The sequence below is a fragment of the Bactrocera tryoni genome, chromosome 1 (genome assembly GCF_016617805.1).
Source record: "Bactrocera tryoni isolate S06 chromosome 1, CSIRO_BtryS06_freeze2, whole genome shotgun sequence".
In the NCBI taxonomy this organism is placed as follows: domain Eukaryota; kingdom Metazoa; phylum Arthropoda; class Insecta; order Diptera; family Tephritidae; genus Bactrocera; species Bactrocera tryoni.
Window position 1 is genome coordinate 43,842,272 of NC_052499.1, and position 24,797 is coordinate 43,867,068.

The window sequence follows — 24,797 nt, forward strand, 5'->3', positions numbered from 1 at the left end:
TTAATTGCCTTTTTTTACGACACTTTAAAAATTACCTGAAATTCATGCTTCTAGACCAGAATACCCCCTTAACTACCCAACTAAGTTCGCTTGCAGACAAACTCTCATCAGCGGGTGCAACCTTTCTAATGTGACCGGAAACAAAAGCGACATGTCATGTCAAGCCATGCTGAATTTAGTTTGAATTAGAGATTGATAAACATATGTATAATCAAGGACGAAACGCGGTTGAAATATATATTCGAACTTTTCTATAAAATTTTTGCGTCACAATTGGTGTGTTGCTTTAAAACAGGCCTCGGTCTGAGCGAATACCGCTTCATTGTCGCTAAATTTCTTAGCGGCATGCATTCTCTTAAGATTTGTGAAGAGGGGAAAATCGCTAGGATATTTCTACCGCGCTGATTTTCACCGGCTTCGGATCATATCTACAGAACCTAGCAAACTACTTAGGAATGGTTGTTTCACCTGACATAGAGTCCCGAACTTAATGTTAAATATTGGGAATTAGTTTGATAATACTAAATTTTAAGAATATTTGACACCATAACTGCTTTTGAAAACTAATAAGAAACCCCTAAAAATAGGTCAGTGGGGTAAAACTTACCGTTCAATAAGCAGTAAGTACCATGCATTTGTAGTATAGATTCGAAGTCACTTTTGCCATTTAACTCTTAAGAGTTCAACTAAAGTCCCCAATCTGGCACATAGATGGCGCTACTAGAATTAAATCCATAAGATTTTTGGTTAGCCCTAACTTTTAAAAGGCGCGAATATAAACTTGACAACTGTCGGACCATTAATTTATAGATTATAGCATTTTGAGTGAAACGACATTTGTAACTGTGAAAAAAATGGATAAATCGACAGGGATTATTACAAAGCGTTATTGGACCGTTTGAAGAACGATATCGCCGAAAAACGTTCGCAATTGAAGTAAAAGATAGTGATGTTTCACCAAGACAATGCACCGTTGCTCAAGTCAGAGACAACGATGGCAAAAATTCCAGAATTGGTATTCGAATTGCTTCCGTATTCTCCAGATCTGGCCCCCAGTGACTATTTCCTGTTCTCAGTTCTCAAAGGAATGCTAGCTGGGATGAAATGTTCGTCAAATGAAGAGGTGATCGCCGAAACTAAAGCCTATTTTGAAGCAAAGCAGAAATCGTACTACAAAAATGGTATCGAAAAGTTGGAAGACCGAATCAATGTATCACCCTTTTGATTAAAAAAAAGAGTTTTGACAAAAAATATATTTTACTATGGTAGGTTGGGGTTTTTTGAATCACCTGTTAGAAGCCGCCTAATACTCTCAAGGAAATCTAGAAATAGATTAAGATACGAAAGGAGTGGGAACCGGAACATTTTATAACAAGCTTCGGGCTATTTTCATTGGTTATTGAAGAGTTCATACGATTAGCTGTGCATCAACAACTAATGATGAATGAAACTCAGTGACTTCATCTGGTGAGGAATTCATAAATATATCCGATATTGAAGGTATACGGTAGCTGTTAGTGCTTAGAAGAAAATAAATAGATATTTTCAGCCAGGCAAATACTAAAAGCCGAAGCTTGTTGGAAAAACGGAAAGCAACTAATAGCGCACCAGATTAATGGACTATAACAAAGTTACATAAGTATAATGAATACTGTATATTATATTACTATTATAATTATAAAAGCTTGTTGTAATTACAAAATGCTGACCTGGATACATTTTTAAAGAGCTTCTGGGCGGATTCGCACGATATTAGCCAACCATTTCATAGCTCTTGAATGATTGCGAATCATTTGTAAAGTTTTGTTTACTAGTGGATATTGGTTGATATTGGTTGATATAAGTTACAGCGTAATACTTTTAAACAAAAAAAGACATTATTATCATATCCTCAGAAGCCATTGAATGCTTGTGAAAGTGTGAAGACACCGCACTGTCACTTTTTCGCACACATCTTCACATATTTTAATATATAATACCAACTATTATTCCCTTCGCCACTCACCTGCGCTGCGCCGTCTCCTTCAACTGCCGGCAAGCAGCGGCACGAGCATAGCCGAATATGTAAGCTGCCACACAAATCACTTTGCAAACACTTTGTGCACAGTTAACTGTTTTTATTATCCTTTATTGCACACCAATTCCCCGGCAGCCAAACACGAGGATATCAATTAGCCCATTAGCAGAGCAACAAATGTGATTTCATAACAAATAAAAACAGTTATTTAGCATCAAGTTGAGTTTGGGCGTTCAGCACTTGGCTGGTTTTGCACGAACTGCCTCAAAATAGCATTCGCAAGGGTCATTTTTGTTCGAGCGATTTTTGTTTTCACTTCTTATCGCTGTTTCTTGTTTTCTTTGCGAAAAATGTGGAACGCCTGAGTGAAACTTTGACAATGTGTTGCTATTGGCAACAACGACATACACCGACGTGCCTACAAACGAGGGATACTTCTTCAAATTAGTTGGTTGCTTTTGGCGAAAAGCGAACGCAACAAATATGGTTTGTTGTTGCAGTGACTTTGGCGTTTGTTATTTCCAATTTGTTATTGTTGCTGGTGGACAAACGAAAGCGAAGCTGATAAGAACAACATTGCTCGAATTCGCCGCAATAACGGCACACTCATACTTGCATACTTAATAAACACTTGCTGCTCAAGTGACAGCTGAACTGACACGTGCCGCATTAACAGGTTGCTCTCATCAGCTGTGCCGAGCAGCTGATAGTTACCGTTAATTTAATGCTTCGGCACGATTTGTAGGCGCTCAAGCATATCGTGCTCGTTGAGGGTGGTATAATATGTTGAATAAATGAATGTCGAGGAAAACAGCTATGTACATACATACATACATATCACACACACGGCGCATGATGAATTAGATATCTAGTAAATCTGTTAAAATAAGCGAAAATCCACGTTTCTCAATCATATATTCATATTGATATCGACTAATGAGACATTAGTAGTTAGTAGAATCTAAAGAGTTAATCATTCTTTTTACGAAATTTAATATTATAATATTCGAATTTGGTTGGAATATAATGGGCTTATAACTATGTACATATGTACATATATTCTAATGCTGTTTTTCTTTAAAATTTGAAAGTTTATTCCAAAAAAAGCTAAGAACAGTATTATTTAAAGTATTGACTCTCTGAAACTAACTTTCTGTCCATTTTCGGATTCCATTTAAAAAGTACTAAGTGGATCTGATGTGAACTGTATTCCAGTGAGGGGTTCTGCGTCGACCGGAAAAATGGTAGAACAGAAGTGGCCGCCGTTGTTTTCCAAATATATACCGATTTAACCGGTCTTGCAACATGAAGCCGAATATTGCCATAATAGAAAATGATTTCCTAGTGAATTCTGGACATTTTTCGGCAATCGCTCACCTCAATTTAAGGGGTTATATACAGTTACGATTTTCAAAAATTCGATTTTCTTTTATATATATATATATCTTAATATATATATATACATATATATCTGAGTATACACACGCAAAATTTCAAGTGGATCCGACAAATATTTTCGAAGTTATAGACACATTAGTGAAGGCGCGCCCACTACATGTAAAGTGCTTTTTCTCGAAACGGTGTTTTCAAAGTCGGTGAGCAAGATTTCTCAGAAACGATGAAAATTTCTTATTTTTATAAACAATTAAAACCGGAATTTTGGTCGAAAATCGAAGCTTTTGCTTTGAGTAGCCGCCATTTTTTGCTAATTCCTTCGATCAATCACTAGATTATTTATTATATTAATGAACTTTATTTGGTTTTTGCATTTTAGATGATCCAGCCCAGAGATATCGTGCTCACCGCAAGAGGCCTTTTTTTGCGGACCTCTGCAAAATTGGCAATATCAACGTTCACGATAATTATTTTTGGCAATAAAAATATGTGAATATAGTATAAGGTTGTGATAATATACCTGCCAAGTTTCAAATCAATAAACCGAATAGTTTGCTTAGAAAAAATTCTTGAAAAATGCCCTTTTTCGACATCCTAACTGTATGTAACCCCTTAATAAGTTGTTGTCGATGGCATTTCCAATTAATGGTATTAGGTTCTAGAAGCTCACAATACAGCACGCCCTTCTGATCCCACTAAATACGGAACATTATTTTGGCGTCATGGATATCCGACTTTGCAGTTAATTTGACCTATTTTTGCGTTCAGGCTTGTCGTAATTCATTAGTTTTTCAAAATCCGTCAGAATCCATTGCAAAAATGACTTATTTTTGTAGTCTTGAAGCAGCATTTCCGAGCAGCAAAATTCTCTTTCAATTGCTTTGGAATGTAGCCGCCAGCTTATAAGAGTTTTGAAATGGTTGCTTGAGGGACTCCCAAATATTCTAAGAGCTTTAATGGTATTTTGATAAAACTTTCTTCGGGTAACACTTTCAGTTTTTCATCTTCATACTTTTTTAGCAGCTTAGAACATTCTTCGTCTTCCAAACTAACAACACGTATTTTAAGTCATGCAAACTACTTTCATCATGCCATGTTCACCATGAACTTCCACCAGAATATGATGACTTTCGGCTGAGTTTTTATCAATATTGGATTGATGAAGAAGAACTCCCCGCAAATAAACATTTTTTAAGCATAAAGTTCGACATATTTGACTGAAAAAAAATTTTGTTTATGCTTTTAATGACATAAACTCAAAAAATCGCACAAAGGTAATTGCTCTCTAAAGCATATTCGGAATATTAGATCAATGGAATATTAATCAAGATACGCCATATAAATCGCACGAGTATAGTTATACACCCAAAAAATAAAAGTACTGTAAGCGAATGCAAAACAATCTGCGGCTCAATACCAAAACTTTACCAGGAAAACTCATCCTATGATAATGTCGTCCCTAGGTTAGGTTAAGTTTCTTGACTGACTCTCATTGCACAGATAATGGAGATCCTACAAGTACAGTTGCAAAATGCTCGCATGTGATTCCAAAAAAGCTAAATATATATTAAGAGATCCTCATGCATCGATCAGCGTTTAGCGCCTTTAACAAATCTAATGGCATACGAGATGTTTTAACCTTAAAAACCGAAAGTGTCAAGATGTTTCAAACGATTGGCGTCCAACAAATTAGCCTAATCGCAGTCTGCCAAATGATGATTGTTGATTAGTGACCTTTAAGCTTTTCTGGGGCGAATCATCTTACACTAGATCATAAAATGACATCTGTGCTCTCACCCACTTCCAGTCTCATGTTATTAGGGAAAAAGTACCTGTTTTAAAAAGTTTATCGCATCGACAGTGTTCAGTGTTCCACAATGGCTTGTTTTCTCTTTTTTCTGTAAATTTAGTAAACATCTTGAAAAGATCTCTGAATTAAAGATGCAAGTAAATGCTCCGGGTTTTAGCTTCCCAAAGAAGGATTGAACATCTTTGATGTCAAAAAAGGGGCTTAAATGTCGAAGGTGATTCGGGTGTGATGAACGATTGTAGAATTCTTCCTCCCCAATTGACGTAGAATGTTGGAGTATATGCATATGAAGATACTTCTCAATGATAATCATAAAAATTATTTCCTTATATATACAACAAAAAAAAATGTGTAATAATTCCTCAGGGAGAATATTTCATCATATAAATCCTTACTAAACTTTAAACACCTTCCTGATAATTTCTTCAAGGAGTTAGGGGTAGTGAGAGGCGCGAAAAAATGAGAAATTTTAGTATTTTTTTTTTGTTATTAAATCGTGTTATTTTACAAAAGTAGTAAAATGGCATTACTATAGAATGTGTTGGCTTGAAGTCACGAAAATTTCAAAAAAAAAAAATTTTATTTCCAAAGTTATAGTTGTTTGTGTTGACCCAGTTCCAAAAAATCAACAGCTAATTGGTCTTAAACAATCGAAATTTTTGAAAGAACAAAAATCCTTGAAAGCTGAAAAAAAAGCTGTATAAATTTCATTAAAATCTACTTAGCGGTTTTCGAGTTACAGTTGTCACCAGTTCAAAAAACATAGTTTTGAGAAAAACGCGTTTAAAATTTCCCCGAGCGCGTTGAAGTGCCCGAGCTCTCTTTGTTATTTGTCGAATAACTCAAAAACTAATTATCGGATCAACGTGAAATTTTCAGAAAATATTTTTAAGATATTACACTTAACGAAAATGCAAAAAAAAAAATTTGAAAATTCTAACGACCCCTAACCCCTTTAAGCTTTTCTTATGAAATATAATATCAATGACTACTTTTAATACTCAGATTCAATGATGAATGAAACCCACAATTGAATTAAAGAAAAAATGTTTCATTCAACTTCAGCTTTTGGAACAGAGTTAATAATAGTTAGCCTTTCAACAAAAAGTGATCTTTGTATATTGGCTGACACTCATAACTTACCCTTGTTTTGGCTCTACATCAGCACTACATTTGCATCAGCTAAGTACTGCATATTGACAAAGCACCACACACCCTAATGAAACCATAAATTGTTCTCTTCTGTATATTTGCATATGAATTACCTCAGCAAATCGTTATTCAACGGCTGATAGCGGCACAAGCACACACCGCCGTTGTCAAAAACAGCTGTTTCGAAGCGAAATCGCAGTCATAAAGACTCAATGTATATTTCATTATGCCTTTTGCCGGCACTTCGTTTGAGCTCAATTCGGCATTTGAGCATAAAATTAGCCATTGAGCTTTCGGCTACTTCCAGCGAGCTTTTTGCTTTTGCCTACTTTCGCATGCCGGCCCAGGAGCTTTGCTGACTGGCGCCAGGCATAATATTCATGTTTCTATTACAGACAATAACAAAAGCAACAATACGGTTGTTTGCGAATGCTAACCGGCACGAAATACATACATACATATATACATCTACAGCAATAAAGCAACGATTGACGTACAAGTGTTAAGAGCTGACAGGTGAAAACTGGCTGGCTATTTGCGGCAATACAGAGCTAACTGTAACTGTGACAGTTGAAGGCCATCAAAGGTACCGTGTTGGCATTTGACCGCTGAAGCGGCTCAAACGCAACCCCTGCATGCTTGAAGACGTCTCTGGCGGCAGCGCCGGCGCTATTTATGTGAATCTGCTGCAAAATGCCTAAACTGGTAACGCACTAACGCCCACCGAAGGCCCCCAAACGACTGCCAACTCGGCGTACGCCTGCTATGTTGGACTGTGGGTGCGTCTTGTAAATTACTAAATCGGCTTATAATTCTACAACAAAATCGCAAAGAGTCGGCGGCGCCGTTGTGCGGACATTCGCGCAAAGTATTAGTAATAATCGCCAGGCCGATTGGAGGCGTCGGCAGACGCGTAGGGTTGTCATGTGTGTGTTGCAATTTTTTTACCGTTTTTTGTCGCCGCATAGCACAGTAAATGTTGTGGAAAATGTAAAGCAGGTAATAATTAGATTAGAAAATTTTTCGTCGTTGACTTATTTTACTTTTATGACATTTTGTATGGCTATTTTTGTGTTTTTTTTTCTGCTGTTATGCCAATGTCACATGCCTTGCAGTTTATACATATGTATATCGGTATATATGTAGTTGTGTTTGTGCGTTGTGATGAGCGTGAATGGTTTACTGGCGCAATTGAAAGCAGTTCACTGCGGTCGACGCATACTTTTAGGGGTTAACATGTTGAGGTAGCTTTAATGCCGCAAAGTATGCAACAATGTTGTCTTTAAATTGTGTTGGACGAGATTTTTGTATAGCAACTGTTGAATGGCCCTGTAGGAAATCATGCCGAAAGATTATGCTGATGAATACTAAATTTTTCAAAGAAAATATAAAATTTTTTTCTAAATGTAATCATTTTATGAATGTATTTATTTTATAAAAATAGTGTTTTATACCCTGAACAGGATCTATTAAGTTTGCTACGAAGCTTCAAATACACAAAAGCAAACGTTGGAGACCCTATAAAATGTATATGTGTATATTAAGGTGTTTTCTTTTTTTTGAACTATTAATTTTTTTCAGTTCCGTCACGAAATTTCCTTGGAAATACCCTAAAAAAAATTCCCTGAAAATTTTAGCCCTTAATATTAACATTATGAACTGGACCAAGGCCTGTAAAAATTTTCCATAGAAAATATACTACAATAGTGAGTTTTTATCTTTAAATTCCTACAGATCAAAGGCATTTTATGGCATCGCTTTGCCTTTAGACGCATATTTCTCAGAATTGTTCACTCTACAAAAGTGTCCAGTCTTACAAAGTCGTTACTCACACCGGCGAGGTAGTACGGGGCTCTAAACCCGATTTTTCTAAGAATTTCGCATTTTTTTGTACATATCTCGTAAATGACAGGAGTTATAGAAAAAATGTACACGACAAATGTGTAGGAAATTTTATTTGCTATAAAAAGGTTTGAGGTCAAAATGGCTATCATTAATACTTCTCGGATTATTGTCTAAGACACACTACAATCTCTGAACTTGTTGTTCAGATTGGACCACTATAGGATATACCTGTCATTCCACCTGATACTGAACGATCAAAAGAAATATTTTTTTCTTAGTAAAAAAACTTTTTTCTTTGCATTCAAACTGTTAGCCGGTTACTTTTTCAGATTATACGTAGTCCTGCCATTAGCTCTGTTATACGTTAAGACCGTTATAAAAATGTTATATATTTGTTGAGACTCCCCAATTTTCTGTTGGCTACTCGTTAGTCCATGTTCTCCATCTCTGACCACAAACTGTAGTAATTTTGTTGTCTTCAAAGTTTTTGTCTATTGAAAAATTCTTCAAGAGCGAACATTTCTTTCAGCTGTAAAAAGGAAAATCTGTTCAACCTAATTTGCTTTAAAAGGGTTGTCAGAGGATGACCAGATGACAGAATGTAAGCTTTCATATGGAGATCATCTAGTATAAGTTGTGACATTGATCTCCTCTTTATACATATTTCCCTTAACACAATTTTATGCTTTCTTAGGAGATTTCAATGATTTATTCCTTCGACTTGTTCGACTTTTAACATATGTAAATAGCCTAGAGTACTTCTGGAAATGTTGGATTATCTTTATCAACTGTTAATAGTCGGCTTGAACACGAAAAGCGAGGATCAATAACGAAGCTAAATTATCTTCATTTGCCAATTAATTACCAACTCCGAGCAACTATTTTTACTCGCTTGCAACCTGTTGCTACGGAGTATTACAGTCTTGTTCACTTAACGGTTGTACGTATCACCTTAAACTAATCGAGATAGATATAAGGCTATATACATACATATAAATATATAAATGGTCAGAATGACGAGAAAAATTGAAATCCGGTTGACTGTCTGTCTGCCCGTTGATCCGTCCGTGCAAGTTGTAACTTGACTAAAAACTGCGGTATCTTGATGAAACTTGGTATGCAGGTTCCTTTGTACAAACGAACTTACGTGCTCGTAGATGGGCGTAATCGGTTCACTGCCCACAAATCGACATTAAACGAAAACGTATAAAGTGCCACAACTAAGAATCTAAATAAGATATAAAACAGTAATTTGATACAGGGGATTGCAGTCGCAAGGTTCACCTGTGGATAAAATTTTTTGAAAAAGTGAGCGTGTAATTAATATAACGAAGTAAAATTTTGCAGTAATAACTCTCATAAAGTATGCCACTTTTTGACCAAAAATTGTCCAAATCCAACGAATACTGTTTAAGACTCTAGGTACCGAATATGTGGACCCCAGTATCTATACTTGACTTTTTACCGAAAATATCGGTCAATGTGTGGGATATACAATTGAAATTCAGACAAAATTCTTTCCTGACAATAGTAATACTGTGTATCAAAAATGGCTTGAATCGGGTTAATACTTCCCTGAGCCCCTATATACCTAATATAAAGATTTTCGAACTTCCTGGTGACTTTATGTTGGCAATATCGGCCAATATTTGAGTTATCTCAATGAAAATTTTAGAACGTATTTTACTCATAACAGTACACTATTGTGGCTGAAATGGATTCAATTGGGCGAAAATTTGACCTAGCCCCCATATAACCATTACCGGGATTTTCAAACATCCGGCTGGTTTTGTATAATGACTTTGGTTTTTCTAACAAATCTTATACCGAATATACATATATAGTGTATGCATATTTAAAATGGCTTAGATTCCAATCTTTTGGTTGACGTTTTATATCGTAAGGCATTTCCATGGCTTTGTTTGCTGGAAGTTGCAAGAGTATAAAATCTTTGGTTGTACCCAAACTTAGCCCTTTCTTACTATTTTCATTGTGCAACAAACAGAAGAGCTAACGTCTGCTAAATTCATCGATTGTTGCCTTTACAGTAAACAACTTTAGATCTCGGTGGATGACCTACCATATAGAAAGAAGCCCACATAATGGTGCGCAGAACTTTATTTTGGATCGTTTGAACTTTAATGTCATACGCCCAGATCGGCCTAACTACCAGTACGAGTATTACCTTATAAATTAGCAACTCAGTTGGTAGTTGAATAATAGGCCCAGATGCCTGACTTTGTGAAGTGCTTGGAATAAGACAGATGTTGAAGTTTTCCAGGTTTAAGAATTAAAATAACCTCAACACATTTCCATTGTTTTGGGAAATGACAAAGTCTGTTACTGTGCCAAATAAATGAAGTCTTGATATTTCTTTTTTTGATAATCTCGTGCCTCGGAGCCTGCTCTAGAGGCTTCAAAAAATCGATTTTTTTGAGGATTTTTTTGGGAAAGAAGAAATAAGTGATTAAAGCGCAATTTTTAGGGTTTATAGTTATATATTTAAACATCATTCACAAATTTTTTGGATACGAACTCTTTGATATTCTGCATTTGGGAAGCAATTGCCCGATGCATCTCGCATGTGCATTTGACCGGGCGGCGGGCTGGATACATGTCGCAATTTCTAAAAAAAATTCAAAGCGATTCATATTTTTTTATAATTTATCTTCTAGTTAAACTAACAAAATTCCAAAAAAAAGTGCATAAATTTTATTTTTTTTTTAATTTAAGAAAATGTACTTATGTTTGTTTAAAAATATGTTCAAACTTGACTTTATTTTTTATTTTTTTAAATAGAAGATAATTTAATGCCAAGATAATAAACTTTGCCACAATTCCATACGACGTTTAGTTTTTTTTCTATCCTGCCCGCCAATTAAGAAAAATCGTAAAAATGAAAAACTGAGAAATCGTTTTCGCTTTCTGCCCAATCGGTCATATATCTGCTAGTCGCTCGGTCACTATTTGCCTTCCAGCTTCGAAAATATTTCGAACTCCCATCTCAAACTTTGGGGACATATTCTTAGATTATTTTTAAAGAGATTTAAGCAAAAACAAAAAAATCGATTTTTTGAAGCTTCTAAAGCAGGCTCCCCCTTAATCGCCGAACTGAGAATCGGTAAATCAAAAATCGAATTTTATAATTCTAGTTGAAAGATTAAACTTTCCATTCAATTGAAATTAGTTTCAAGGCACATATCAAAACCCCTGTGAGCTCTTAGTAAAATATGTACTACAAGTGTGTAATAGCATTAATATAAATAGTAATTCCAGAATATAAAAGTTTAAAAGATTTGAACGGTAGGTCCAGTTCAACAATATCATGACGAGCTTACTACGTAAGAGTAACTTATCGTTATAACATGCAATTAATACATTCATTTATAAATTAATAAAAATCCACTTCCCACACACACCTTTGATTAATATCGCATACTTAAGAGACTTACTTATGCACACACATTAAACCCATATCCTTACGGACACTGGTGCATATAACCGCAAACGGTAAGGATTTCTTTGATTACCGGAAATGTCCGACTAGCACGAATCGCAATGATTGCCGGAATAAAACCACAAAGTCAATGCAATTGCAGCAACTTAAAGTGACAAACTCTTGTATGTATGGAGTATATTGGCGGCGGAAGATCAAGAGCAACAAGTGTTGAGCGTACACGAAAGGCCAAGTCCTGGGGGAATTCCGTTTCTTTAATAAAGCGAGTATGGACTCCTCGCATACACACAACTACACGTATATAAAGTGCAAGGAAGTGAGTAAGTAGACGTGTTCATGAAAGTAGTTCATGTTCAGACTGTATGGCGTAGAGCAAGGGAGCAAGGAAGTGTGTGAAGGACACGTGTCTGCTGCCAACCGGAAATCTTAAGCGGATTACAACGGCTGACGGCTATGTGTATTGGGAAGCAATCGCAATAATACAAACAAGCAAACAATCACTTGCTGTTTTATTTACTCAATACTTTTTCGCTTCCATCTGCTTCTTCCTCGGTGGCCGGCAGTGGTGGCCATAAGCTTTCACACTTCAATCTCGCTGCGCTGTTAAGGAGAAAATTTAATCAGAAAAAGCATATGACGATTTGTTGCATTGTATTTACATTGTTGTTTACTTGTTCACCTGGAGCGCAATTCCGTTTGCTGTCCGATTTTATTCCGACACCTTTGAATTGACACAGTGTGACTACATTTGTACAAGTCGAGCAAAATTTCAAAAGAATAAAATTAATTATACATAAATTTGACTATTGGTGTAAACGGAATTTTTTTAAAAACACTTATCTTAGGCTGATTTGTAAGTATCCAACGGAATCGAGAAGTTGTTGGAACAGTACAATTTTAAACAGTGTCTAAAGAGCAAAAGATCGAGGTTATGTTGTAGGGACGTAACATCGTGATATCGTAAAGCTTACCTATTAGTGCTTTAGTTGATATCTTACTCTTGCTAAGAATAGTGGGGGTATCCAATGAGACAACAACGGTTGAAAGAATTTTTTGACGATTTGCTGAAATATATTGATGATATTTATGGCAAATACTTGTCATCAACATCATGATAGAAAGAGCGCAGTCGTTCCCCTTTGCTATCCTGTTAACATAAGCTATTTATTGCACAGAAAGCAGCTTCTGTGGATGCGATTTCAATGTTTAGGTTAGATTCCAACCTAAGATGGATGGAGATCACGCTAAAGCTACTAGGTACAATTTTTTGAGAAGCCAGATAAAAACGCCTGACCGATAAACCGCCGTGATCCTAGTAGAGGTAATGTTATCAATAGTCTTTTTTTGACAGATCGCTCGTGAGTCGTGTCAAGCTGTCATATTATTTTTGTTGACCATCACCCACCTTGAGACTCAGCATTCATTATTGGATAAAAGTCGACCGAATAGATAGCAGATAATTTCATGTTTTGGCCGGTCGATTGGCTACTCTTAGACTTCTCTCTCTGGAAATATGTAAATTTTAAAGTCCATGCGGATAATCCCGCTTCGATTCTGCCCTTGGAGCAAAACCTCATGCGTGTCATTCGCCAGCTACCAGTCGAAATGCTCACACGAGTAATCGAAAATTGGACTCAATTTATGGACCATCTAAGACGTAGCCGCAAAAAACATTTGAAAGTGATAATTTCCAAAAATAAATACCAATGAAAGATCTTTCGAATGATAATAAATTTAATAATTTTAATTTGAAGTTTCCATGTTTTTTCTTTAAAAAAGAGTAGGGAACCTCGAAAGGGACAATGCTTTATTATTCAAGATCTTCAAGGTTACGAGATGAGTGCGCCGTTGAGGATAAGTTAGGATCGTCAATCAAAGGAGTTATATGACTGTATGACTGAAATGTAATTCGTATTGACGGCATAAACAAAGCGATGATCATTTCATATTTCGTTATGTTATGTTAGAAGTCACTTCATTTGATCCATATAATTTTTTTTTAATATGTTCTGTATACAATCCTTTATACTTAATGATCTACCAGTTTTTTCATTGGATAAGAAATTTTGACAAAAATTATCAGAATTTTTGATTTTTTTCTACGCGGCCATTTTGTCAATTATTAGCCATTGTACGAACAAATTGTTCTATTTGAGAATTTTGTTCTAGTTTTATTCAGAAGAAGAAGTTCAGAATTACTGTATCAGTAAAGTACCTTTTTTAGCGCCGTTGGAAATCACGTGTGATTCAAAAATATTTATTTTCTTCCATTATAAAACAATTGAAGCAGCTCCTTTTTTAGTCCCGTTGTAGGTATTGTATATAAATCTATGTTCATACCTTTAGACCTGATAAGCATATAATCTGCTGAGCAAATTGATTATATTTTTCACGATTTTATTGAGAGCTTTCATTGCACAGCGTTTACTTGAACAGAATAATACGAAGTGACTTTTCGGAGAGACACAGACCCTGTGCTATCTTCGAAGATGTTAACCTAGCTCTTAAGAAACAAGCGTACTGATTACTCTGGCACGATCATGAGCCTTAATCTTGGAACTGTTTCAGTAAAGAAGGTTTGAAGATTAAAATAACAGTTTTTATTTTAAGAGAAAGAGGAGGTAGAGGAGCACATTTCACAAGCGTTGCTGCTTCTATTGTGAATAAGAATGAGGGTAATATTTTCATTTCCAAATTGAATTGAAAGAAGCACACTGTCATAAAATGATTTGCATTTTTTACATAAGTAGTACAATCGCTCCAACAAATTTGCTGCAAGTATGCAAAAACACGTGTTTGACGCCGGAAACGGAAACCACAGTTGATTTATTCAAAGAAATAAGCGTCTTATATTATTTTCATAGAAATTTATTTCCCTTTATGTGAAACTATTTGCAGTACTTTGCATAAGTACAACTGTTAGAAATATACATATGTATATGCCAACTATAATACATGTATACCGTTATAGACATGCCAATAGAGCTATTTGAGTGCGTTACATAAAAGTAGCAGGCTAACAAACAACAATTACATAACTTGCATGCCTCGGTAATTTGTATTACATTATTCTAGAAATATATGAAAAGGGTGCACTTTTTGGGTGTGGAGAAATTTCAAGTGCAAATAAAAGGGAGAACATTCGAACCATTATGTGAAATTTGACAGTTATACAGACAACAATCAAAGCCCTCAAAATCCACCCTATATATGCTAACCAGCTAAGTTCTTGCGTGTTTTCAAATGCCGCCCTTGTTCTCCACAGCAATAAAATAAACAAAGATTTTAAGATTTTGACTTTTCATAAGTCTCTATATTAGTCCTCGTTTAAACCGATTATTTTGCTTAAAAGTGCATTCGTGACCAGGAGTTGTTTGTTAAACACGGCCCGTTCATAAAAAAAAGCGTGAAGTGCTTTGTTTTATTCATTTATTATTTTTTCTAATCTATTCATTTCTGTAATAGCTAGCTCAGGCTTAGTCCTTTAGCTAAACAGTAAAAAGAATTACATGCGCTGTTTACAAATCTTTTCTGTCGCCGTTTTTAGCAATTGCTCGCTTCACGACATCAAGTGGCAATCAGCGGGAAGTTGCATTCGCCCATACCGTAAAAATTATTATGAGGGTCATACATTACTTTGCCTACCTTCTCCTACACGGTTCACAAGTCTATTTCAGGTCGCTTAGCTTTAACGAATTTAAACATGTGGCTTTTTCCACACGAATGGAAAGGGTTGCGAGAGAAAAATATAAACGTATTAGGCATTTTGTTGGAAAAAAATTGTATAAATTTCGTTTAGGCTATAGAATAATGCTGCTTTAAAAGCCTTTTAAATAATCTTCATAAATAAAGTGCAATTTTAATTCAACGATATTTAACGATGACTTTTGTGTTCTAGAATTCGGAAATGGTACATGATCATATGGAGACTGTAAATATGCTATTTGGCTGGGTAAATAATGAAAATAATAATAATATGAAAAAAAAAATGAAAAGCTGCGACTTAGAAAACGGATATCATATCGCTTTGAAACACGAAGTTGGTTGTCACCGTAGGTATTATATAGGGTTGAGGCCTAGGACTCAGCTAGTCACGACATTAAATCAATCTTTTCTTGACCCAGCTAATGTTGGTAAGTGCTTGGCGGCGAAGGCTGATATTAGACTTAGGGAAGATGGTTATATGAGGTAAGGGCACACTGAAATTCTCTACTGATTTGATAGCATTCCTTCCAATCAAGATCACTGTTCCGCAGAACCTTCATCTGATGGTTCTTTCCCATTTCACGTACCTACAAGGTAGAGAAAGGTTGTAGTGAGCTTCTTCACGGACGGCTCGAAGTTGAGGGAGAGAGTAGGTGGTGGAGTCTTCTTTCAGGAGCTCTCCATCAACTCAAGTTTGATATTACCAGACCATTGTAGCGTCTTTCAAGTGGAGATGGCTGCCATCAAGACAGCAGTAGATGTACCGCTACGAAGGTATGCATTCAATCGTATAGCCAAACGGGTATATTGACTTTGAGCTCGCTGACTGTGCGCTCAAAACTAGGTAAAAAGTGTATGACTTCATTAGCAATAGCTTCAAGCTTCTTTCATATTAGACTAGTATGGATACGCGGTCACAACGGAATCGCTGGAAACTGCAAAGCCGCTGAGCTGGCTAGGGAGCGCACCGTTTCCTCAATTTCATCCGGTTGGAGTCGAGTCGGAGAGCTTTCGTTCTGCAGTTGCTCCATTGGACTTGTAGTGATGTGTGCTGACTAGACACTGTCCAATAGGTTCACAGGCGGTGCGGTTCAGTATTCCGTTCTACTCTCTTTGCCAAAGCCGTATGAAGGAGGGCGAGGTGGAATCATTTTGTCATTTTCTCCTCTATTGCTAGACTGAAATTGAAATATCGAAATTTATCGAGCTCAGCAAAGGTGCTGGGATAGATATTAACCGCCTTAATAAGTTTCTTGTAAGCTCAAAACGATTCGTCGATCGATGAGAATCTGATGGTCTATCTTTTAGAAGTTTTTGGATAACACAGAGGACGATTTTCTGTCCAAGTGAGATTTAAGGATTGAGGAACAACCCCACGTCCTAAAATAATCTCTGCAGGTATATCCAGTATAGGGGCCCATTTTAACTGGCAAATGGCAGCATAACGTTCCTTAATATACCCATCCTTAATATCCATGATTCCATCGATCATATCAAAAACTTAATGCCACCATGCTTTATTGTCTTCACCGAATAGTTTGGGAGTATTTGGTGGTCGACGGAAGTGCCATATATTTTGCTTTGATTCTCTAAAGTTGATTACCATCTTGGCAGAATAATTTAAATGGTTTGGAATTCCATTTTACGTCTTTCTCACATTTCTAACCTAAACGATCAAATGCCTATATTTCTTGGAGCAGCGAGGTAAAATAATTGAACAATTTTCAACGATGAAATTCAAAACGTAGTCTGCGCAGCTTTTGCAATCAATTCGCATTATCTTTACTCTTATATTCTCGTAAAGTAATGTGAGGTTCTCATTATGTCAAATTTTGTGATAGTTAGCAATATTTAATGACAACCCTAGTTCACATCATTTTTCATAAGTTTACAGGTGAAGGAAAAACGATGTAGTATATAGAAACCACACATATTGAAACTAAATTTGAGTTTTAGTTACAAAATAGTTATATTTTGGTTACATTTGACAGCGGAAGCTTTGTATTTTTTGCATACATACAGCGACTTGTCTTCCGATAATATTCGGATTATAATAAATATATTTGATATGGAAATGTGTCTTTTGTTGTATCCACAGAAGAGATCACACATCGTTTACTTAGAATTTTTTGGTGAGAAGTTTGGCTAGATCGAACAAAACCGAAGGGATGCGCTGCAAATATGAATAATAACCAAGCAAAGAAATTTTAAAATAGTTGACAATACTTAACTTTCTTGGTACTAAATAGCACTAAATAACAGCTCAAGAGCAATAATAGAGCCTTATGTGTTGATTACAGGACAAAAAGCGAAATAACAACCAAGTTAAACAACTTGGGAAACAGATGTCAATTGGGAGCTCAAGCTAAAATAACGGTTTTTGCACAAAAAAGTTAAAATATAAAAACAGAATAAACAAAAAATACCGAAATGTCATGCAGCTTATGAAAGTCGTTATTATGTGATATTGTCATATGGCTAGTATTTTATATTATTTACCTTTAAAACGAGTGTGACACACTTTTTGTGAACAAATAACGGTCGCAACTTGCATATTCGTAACCAATTTGTCGCTTTTTGCCTTACTCAGAGAGGAAACATGTTTTTTGGTTTGCTTATTTCTCCAAACAATTGAGCACAATTTATTGGAATATTGTTGAGGCATCAACTGACAATTGCATTGCCGAAATTGCCATTCAGTACACACTCAATTCGATTATATTTGCAATAAGTTTTCTTCTTAAGCAATATACAGGGCGACTGCGATGGAATTTATTGCCAGTTTTAATTATTTGCGAGTTATGGTGTCAAGTTAAGGCTGAAGACACTGTTGATTCGTAAATTATTATTCCAGTCTAACGCACACTTAAATTGCTATTGCTGGTGGAATTCAATCTTTTCGTCCGTTTTAAAAATATATTTAGCATGAGATGATAACAGTTACTTCATTGGAAGAACATTAAAGTTTTGTTGCCCAAGTAATGGGTGCAAGATGAAATAACTAATCGTAATATAGTAAAGAGTAAATGCTATTTCGAAAAAATTTATTTTGCTGAAATGGTAGGACCGTCCTAAATTGCTATGCGATCTGTTAATCAGTTTGTTTGGAGTAACTGCTTAAGTCAGTACACCTCAGTAGTGCGCTGCGATGGAGAATAATGTCGAACAAGGAATTTGTCTCAAATTTTGTGTTTTTAAGAAATTTCGTGTGCGGAATTGTTGCGAATATTGGAAAGTCTTACGGTGATTCAAAAACACCTGCCTGTGAGTGGTTCAAAGCCTTCAGAGACGATCGAGAGATTGTTGAATACATGCCTCGTTTTGGACGACCTTCGATCTCTTCATCTGATGAAAATATTGCAAAAGTGAAGGATATGGTCTTTGAAAATCGTTAGGTAAGTATTAAAAAGACGACAAGAGAGCTAAAAGCGAGTCGTTTATAATAATTTTGTTGGATATTTTGGGTATAGAGGGCGTTCTAACTCGATTCGTCCCAATAAAGCTGACGTTTTTGTCCAAAAGAGTACCGACAGCTGATCCCTTTGGACATGTTTAATCGTGCGAATTCCTTTCCCACATCTATGAAGAGCATCTTAACTGCCGCTGAGACAAGGGTTTATGAGTTTGACAAGCAAACAAGTCAACAATCATCGGAATGGAGAGCAAAAACGATTCGAAACCAAAACAACCACACCAAAGCCGCTCAAAATCAAGGTAATACTAATTGCTTTTTGATATTCCTGATTTGGTGCATCATGATGAGATTGTTCCGGAGGGACAGACGGTCAATAAGAAGTTCTATTTGCCCGTATTGAGGCGGTTGTGTGAGAACATCTGTCGAAAACGGCCAGAATTATGTAAGGACAATTTATGGATTTTACATGAGATAAAATAAAATTCGTGAAGGAGCTGAAGGCCATAGCAAAAAGTGTTTATGAAAAGTATTTCGAGGAGTGGACAAAGCGTCTACATGAGTGTGTTACATCTAGTGGGTTGCAATGTATACATTTTTTTGTAGTTTGCTACAACCATTTTTTAGGTTCAAATTTTCATTCATGTGTGTTTGGCGGCTATGTATTTCTTTACGAGGCGAATATATATATATATAGCGATTTTTAGCCAGAGAAATCACGGAAGAAAAGTTAAACAACGAGGAATTGCGGCTACAGAATCAGAATCTAACGGGAGTGGAGGATCTCAACATGACTTATGGATAGCAATGTTTGAATCGTATCAAAAGTCTTGAAACTTTTGCAGAAATGATTTCGAGTAGAAGGCGCAAAAGTGGGGATTGACGTAAATAGCTTTGCACCTACATTCATCAAAATCACCATTACTTCTGACAAGATGTGGGTTATAGCCAAACGAGGTTGAATCCATATTATACCATGGGTACCATACTCACTAACTGGACGAAGGAGTACAAACTTGACCTTAATATTGCAGTCGATGGCGTTAAAAACCGACTTTCAATAACCCTAAGGTTTTAGGTGTGACATTCGACAGCCTCTGCTCCTTCACTCCTCACACAGCCGCGATGATTTCTAAAGCACAGAGCCGCAACAAAAACCTCAATTCTCTAGCCGGCAGGACATAGAGAAAATACAAAGAAACCACACAGTAGATGCAGTAAAATGCAGACGAGAAAGTTACAAACATGTCAGAACATTGCACTATGTACTACAACGTGATGCCTCTTATTGTCTCCCATCGAACATCTGCACAGTGAGACCCGCATACCGCCAGTTAATGAGCATAATGAATTCCTCTTCAAGCAGTTTATGGTGGGAAGATTTCGTATAAATTACCTTTGCAGTCATCTGTTTGTACCGGAACTGCTTCCTAGGAACATCAAGAGGTCCTTCCTCAAATACGTCGACGACATAAAACAATATGCTGATCAGACATCGGACGCGACAAACTTCAGCCATGCACTGACCGCCATTCATAGTGAAGCCATAAACACTTTCACCCACTCGCTCTAACTGAATGCCGACTTGGAGGCAAACCACCACAAATGGCAGACAAAGAGCTCAAGTTGCCGCGAGGATCGAGAATAACCCTTGTCCAGCTTCATTTTGGATACTGCAGCAGGTTAGACTCCTACTTATGCAGAAACGACCCCAACATATCACATAAATGTCCTGCGTGCAATGAGTCCCCGCACGACACTAACCGCCTCTTTGCATGCTCACCTAACCCTACATATCTGACACACCCCTTGCTATGCTCCGACCCCGTCGAAATAGTTCCCCTAACGGGAACTAGATAACCGTTACAACAACGAGACGTGAGTTTATTAGCATGACGTTGAAGGTCATAACTGTCCGACATTCTTCCAAAATATGGAGAAGCCGAAAAAAATCAATATTCGCTGAAGACATTAAAACCATCCCAGGCGAGGTTTGAAACAAGTATGTGGAATTTCGGGTTATTGGTTGCCATGTTTGGATAGATTGGATTGACTCAGGAAGGCTATAATAAAGATTAATACGAATTATTAATTATTACGTTAAAATGGAGTTTTTTTTGTCAATCAGATCAAATTTTATCAGATGTTGTAAAGTTATAAAAAAGTAGTAGTAAAATTGTGCAGGATTTTATGTGTGTGCGTTTTATTAGTTTTGTGAAGATTCATCCCTCTCCATTTGTAATGGTTTTTAATTAACTCTTTTGTTATACACGTATAACGAAATCCAGATTCAAGCACCCAGTTACGATTAATATATGGCATTCGACTAAAAAGCACATTATAGAATTCGTTCCCTAAATTTAAATTGACCTTGTTTCCTGTTTTCAAAATTAATATGTTATCAAAATCTAATGAGTTTGAATTTCTAATTATCTCACTATTTTTTTAACAGAACTGTATTATGTAACAGTATCCTCTCCAATTTGAATTCTTGTTTTAAATACATTTTTTTTTTTATTTTTAGAAATAAAATTTGCATTCATTAAGAAAGTGTTTTCTAACTTTTATTCATGTTTTTGTTAACTGGCAGAGCACCCTTTAAATTCAAGAATTTTTTCCATATAAGTACATGTTTTCTATAAATATCTATACGTATAGATATATATATATATATATATGCGTGTGTATGCACGCATTGATGAGAACACCTTTTTTAAATACATATGAATCGCGAATAGGTATTTAAAAAATGTGCTCTCATGAATACGTATGTATCTACGAGTACATGGTCGCACATTAAAAGTGTGCTTAAAAACTATTTTCATATTTATAGATGATGGCTTAAAGTTTTATAAAAACCCATTGGAATGCTTACAATCTGAAAACAATAACAACACATTTGTTGATGCCGCATATGGCACGAACGCGATCTCTGAGAATCCCCTGCAGAGAAAATAACGAAAATGTTTATAAATAGAAATTTCAGACTTAAGTCGGACCAGTATAATTACTTATTTTTTTAGATGTGATTTTTAAATCAAAATAGGAGGGGCTCTACTAAATCCGAATCAAAAACTTTACTCACGTACGTATGTTTTGAACTAACACAAGACTGGTACATTTCTGAGCTCACCGAAACTTGACAACTGGTATTTAATGGGCAAAAAATAGTAAGACTTTGTACAGAATTTAAAAACTTTTACTAATTACGACTAAAAACGATTTATTCGGAGAGATAGTTTGAGTTTGCTGAATAGCCAGAAGTCACACGGAGCTAAATCAGGCGAATACGGTGGTTGCGGCATGATATTGGTTGAAAATTTGGCGAAGGTGCATGATCGTGGTGCAAAAACCAAGAGTTGGGGGCCCATAATTCCGGCCTTTTTTATGAAAAGCTGCGCATAAACGACGCATAACACTCGACACTTGACAGTTTGGTCGGTCGAAAGGAATTCGGAGTGCACCATACCTCCATAATCAAAGAAAACTGTCAACATAAGCTTGATTTTTCACGAGTTTCTTTCAGCATCGCCTTATCTTTACAACAATGTTTGGCCATTGATCGTATGTTTCCGGGTTGAAAGCATAGATCTAAGACTCATCGCCAATAACAAATCATCCTGGTAGTCGGAAAGCATTGTTTCACAGACATTAACGCTATGCTGGTTTTCGAAACAAATTGGAGATTTTGGTACCCATCGTACTTTCACTTTACTTAGACCCAAAAGATCTTTCAAATGATTTTTATTGATCATTCCGATATGCCAACGATGCCAGTAAGATCTCCGACTGTTAATTGTGGATTCTCAAGCACCAATTTCTTTATTTTACTAACGTGTGGATCATCAGCTGATGTCGATGGTCATCCTGGACGTGGCTCGGCACTCAAAATTTAATGGAAATTCTTTGTTGAATGACTTAACTCGTGGTAAAAATCTCCGAACGTACGTTATGTACTTCAGAATGACAATGACATTGGCACAGATGTCACTGATGGTCATACGAGTACCAACCTAGGAAAAAAAAATATTTACGCGAATGGGTTTTTCCGCGAAATTTAAACTAGAAAGTCTTGCATATTTTACCCACAGTAAAGTCGTTAAAATATGTTACTAGATGATACTATAAAGTCGTCAGTACACTAGTTGAACTTGCTTCGCACCAGTCGTAAAGTAATTTATAACTAGTTATTTTGGCGATTAGCTATGTGCATTGAGTGCATTTAAATGTACATGACAGAAGGCTTCCGGTGGTTAAGCATTATTGTTGTTTCCGATATGCCAGCTATTAAGTACACAAATAATTTGTTCGAATTTCCTTCCCTTTATGGAAGAGATATCTGAGATACTATGAGCATTTCATTTACTCTAACTTTCTTTTAAGATTTTGCAAATATTATCTTTGAAAGCTTCTTTTTTGAAAAATGGATTCAAGCGATAATGAATATTTATTTAAATATTTCCTTAAGCGAGAGAAATGAAACCTTTTTAAAATTTTTTTTTGTGGTTCAGGTCCCTGGAATACAATATCAGCCAAAACGAATTGCTAAGAAGTAAGCCTACTAATTTGTATCTTACTACATCTTTTGATGTCAAATATGCAACGTGTCCTGGAAGGCCAGTTGTTGAAAATGTCGATAAAACTATAGGAATGATTGAAGCGCGGTGAGACGGTGCAAACGATGGCCAGACGTGGATTGAGGGTTAGGTGGTTTTTGTTATACGCTTCTTGGAATAGCCAGGAAATCGTCTACTAGTGCCATCAAACCCATAATTCGGACCTGCATTCTCCGTACCCATAAACTTACAGAACTTACGCAATTCTGAACCGTTGTTATACATTACTTAAAATATTAGTTTATTGGAGGATCATTCTATCTTTTGGGAAGTCACATAATTAAAAGCAGCACTTGTTACTGTTTGCAGTTGATTATTTTGCCTAGATAATTTTATTCAAACATTTTAAATTGAATATAAACAAATAGTCTAGATACACAAAATCTCGCAAAAATTCGAAGAAAATATTCGTTTTGTAAAAATTGGCCAATTGTTTCCAAAACATTTAACAAATTTGCTATTAAACAAATTTACATATTTATTATCTAGTCACACTTCATTCAAAGCAATTCAGTTTGCAACCCAAATATAACAACAAAAGCACTCATATCTAAACAAAAATGTCATAAGGAACTACATACGTGTCAAAAGCGATGACAATAATAAAAGCCCTTGAAGCATCTTTTCTAAGCGAAATGCAAATATGAAGCTGTCAAAAGTGAGATTTTATATTAAATTTACAAAGACGCAAAAGCCCAAGTTCTTGTGCATTTTGATTTTAAAGCTGAATTCTATTATTTAAAATGCTGTCACATTCAGAATGCTCGTATAAATGAACATCTCTCAGCTACGAAGAAATTAATGTAAATTTCTGTTGTTTGTTGCCATTTACAAAACCTTTAAGGTATATGAAATTTGATTTATTATCGAATAATAGCAATATGGAAATCTTACTTCAAAATGAGGGCATATTGTTTAAGTATTTGCAACTATTTATTAGTTTTACTTGAGCGGCCACCACGGCGTATGATGAACGAAATTATTCCAGTGAAAATTACATCGTCTTTTCATTTATTTATTTTAAATAGATTTTAGGATTTTCTGAAAAAAGAAATGCCATCTCAAAGCACCATCATTAATATAATTTTGATTAAGGTACAGTGGGTAGCGGATTTAAATCCAAAATTTCGGCAATTTTTAGGCAATGTCAAAGCGCTTGGTGCAATTTTATAAAAAAAGGTCAATATCATATAAATTCTTACATATTGTATTTTATTGGAACCTAAATTTCTTAGAAAGCAGTAGTATGCAGATCTCTCTAGTATGACTCCGGTTCTACGAGCTAGAGAGAAAGGTATATTTACTTTAATAAATTCTGTATTGTTGGCTAGACTAACAGGATGTCTATTGTAGATGTATATATGTAGTGTTACGCTAGAAGCCTATTG

General features: G+C 35.8%; 1 protein-coding gene across 3 annotated transcripts in view; it reads right to left on the minus strand.

Moving 5' to 3' along the window:
* Positions 1 to 24,797, minus strand: part of LOC120766984 (sex determination protein fruitless) — a 432,626-nt gene that overhangs the window by 309,503 nt on the left and 98,326 nt on the right. The window contains exon 1 of one of the 3 annotated variants that reach the window (XM_040092788.1): positions 2,006 to 2,117. The exons of the other annotated variants lie outside the window; for them this stretch is intronic. The gene's annotated coding sequence lies outside the window, so the exon portion shown is untranslated. Of the gene's footprint in view, positions 1 to 2,005; positions 2,118 to 24,797 lie in introns of those variants that run through there. 3 annotated transcript variants of the gene reach the window in all.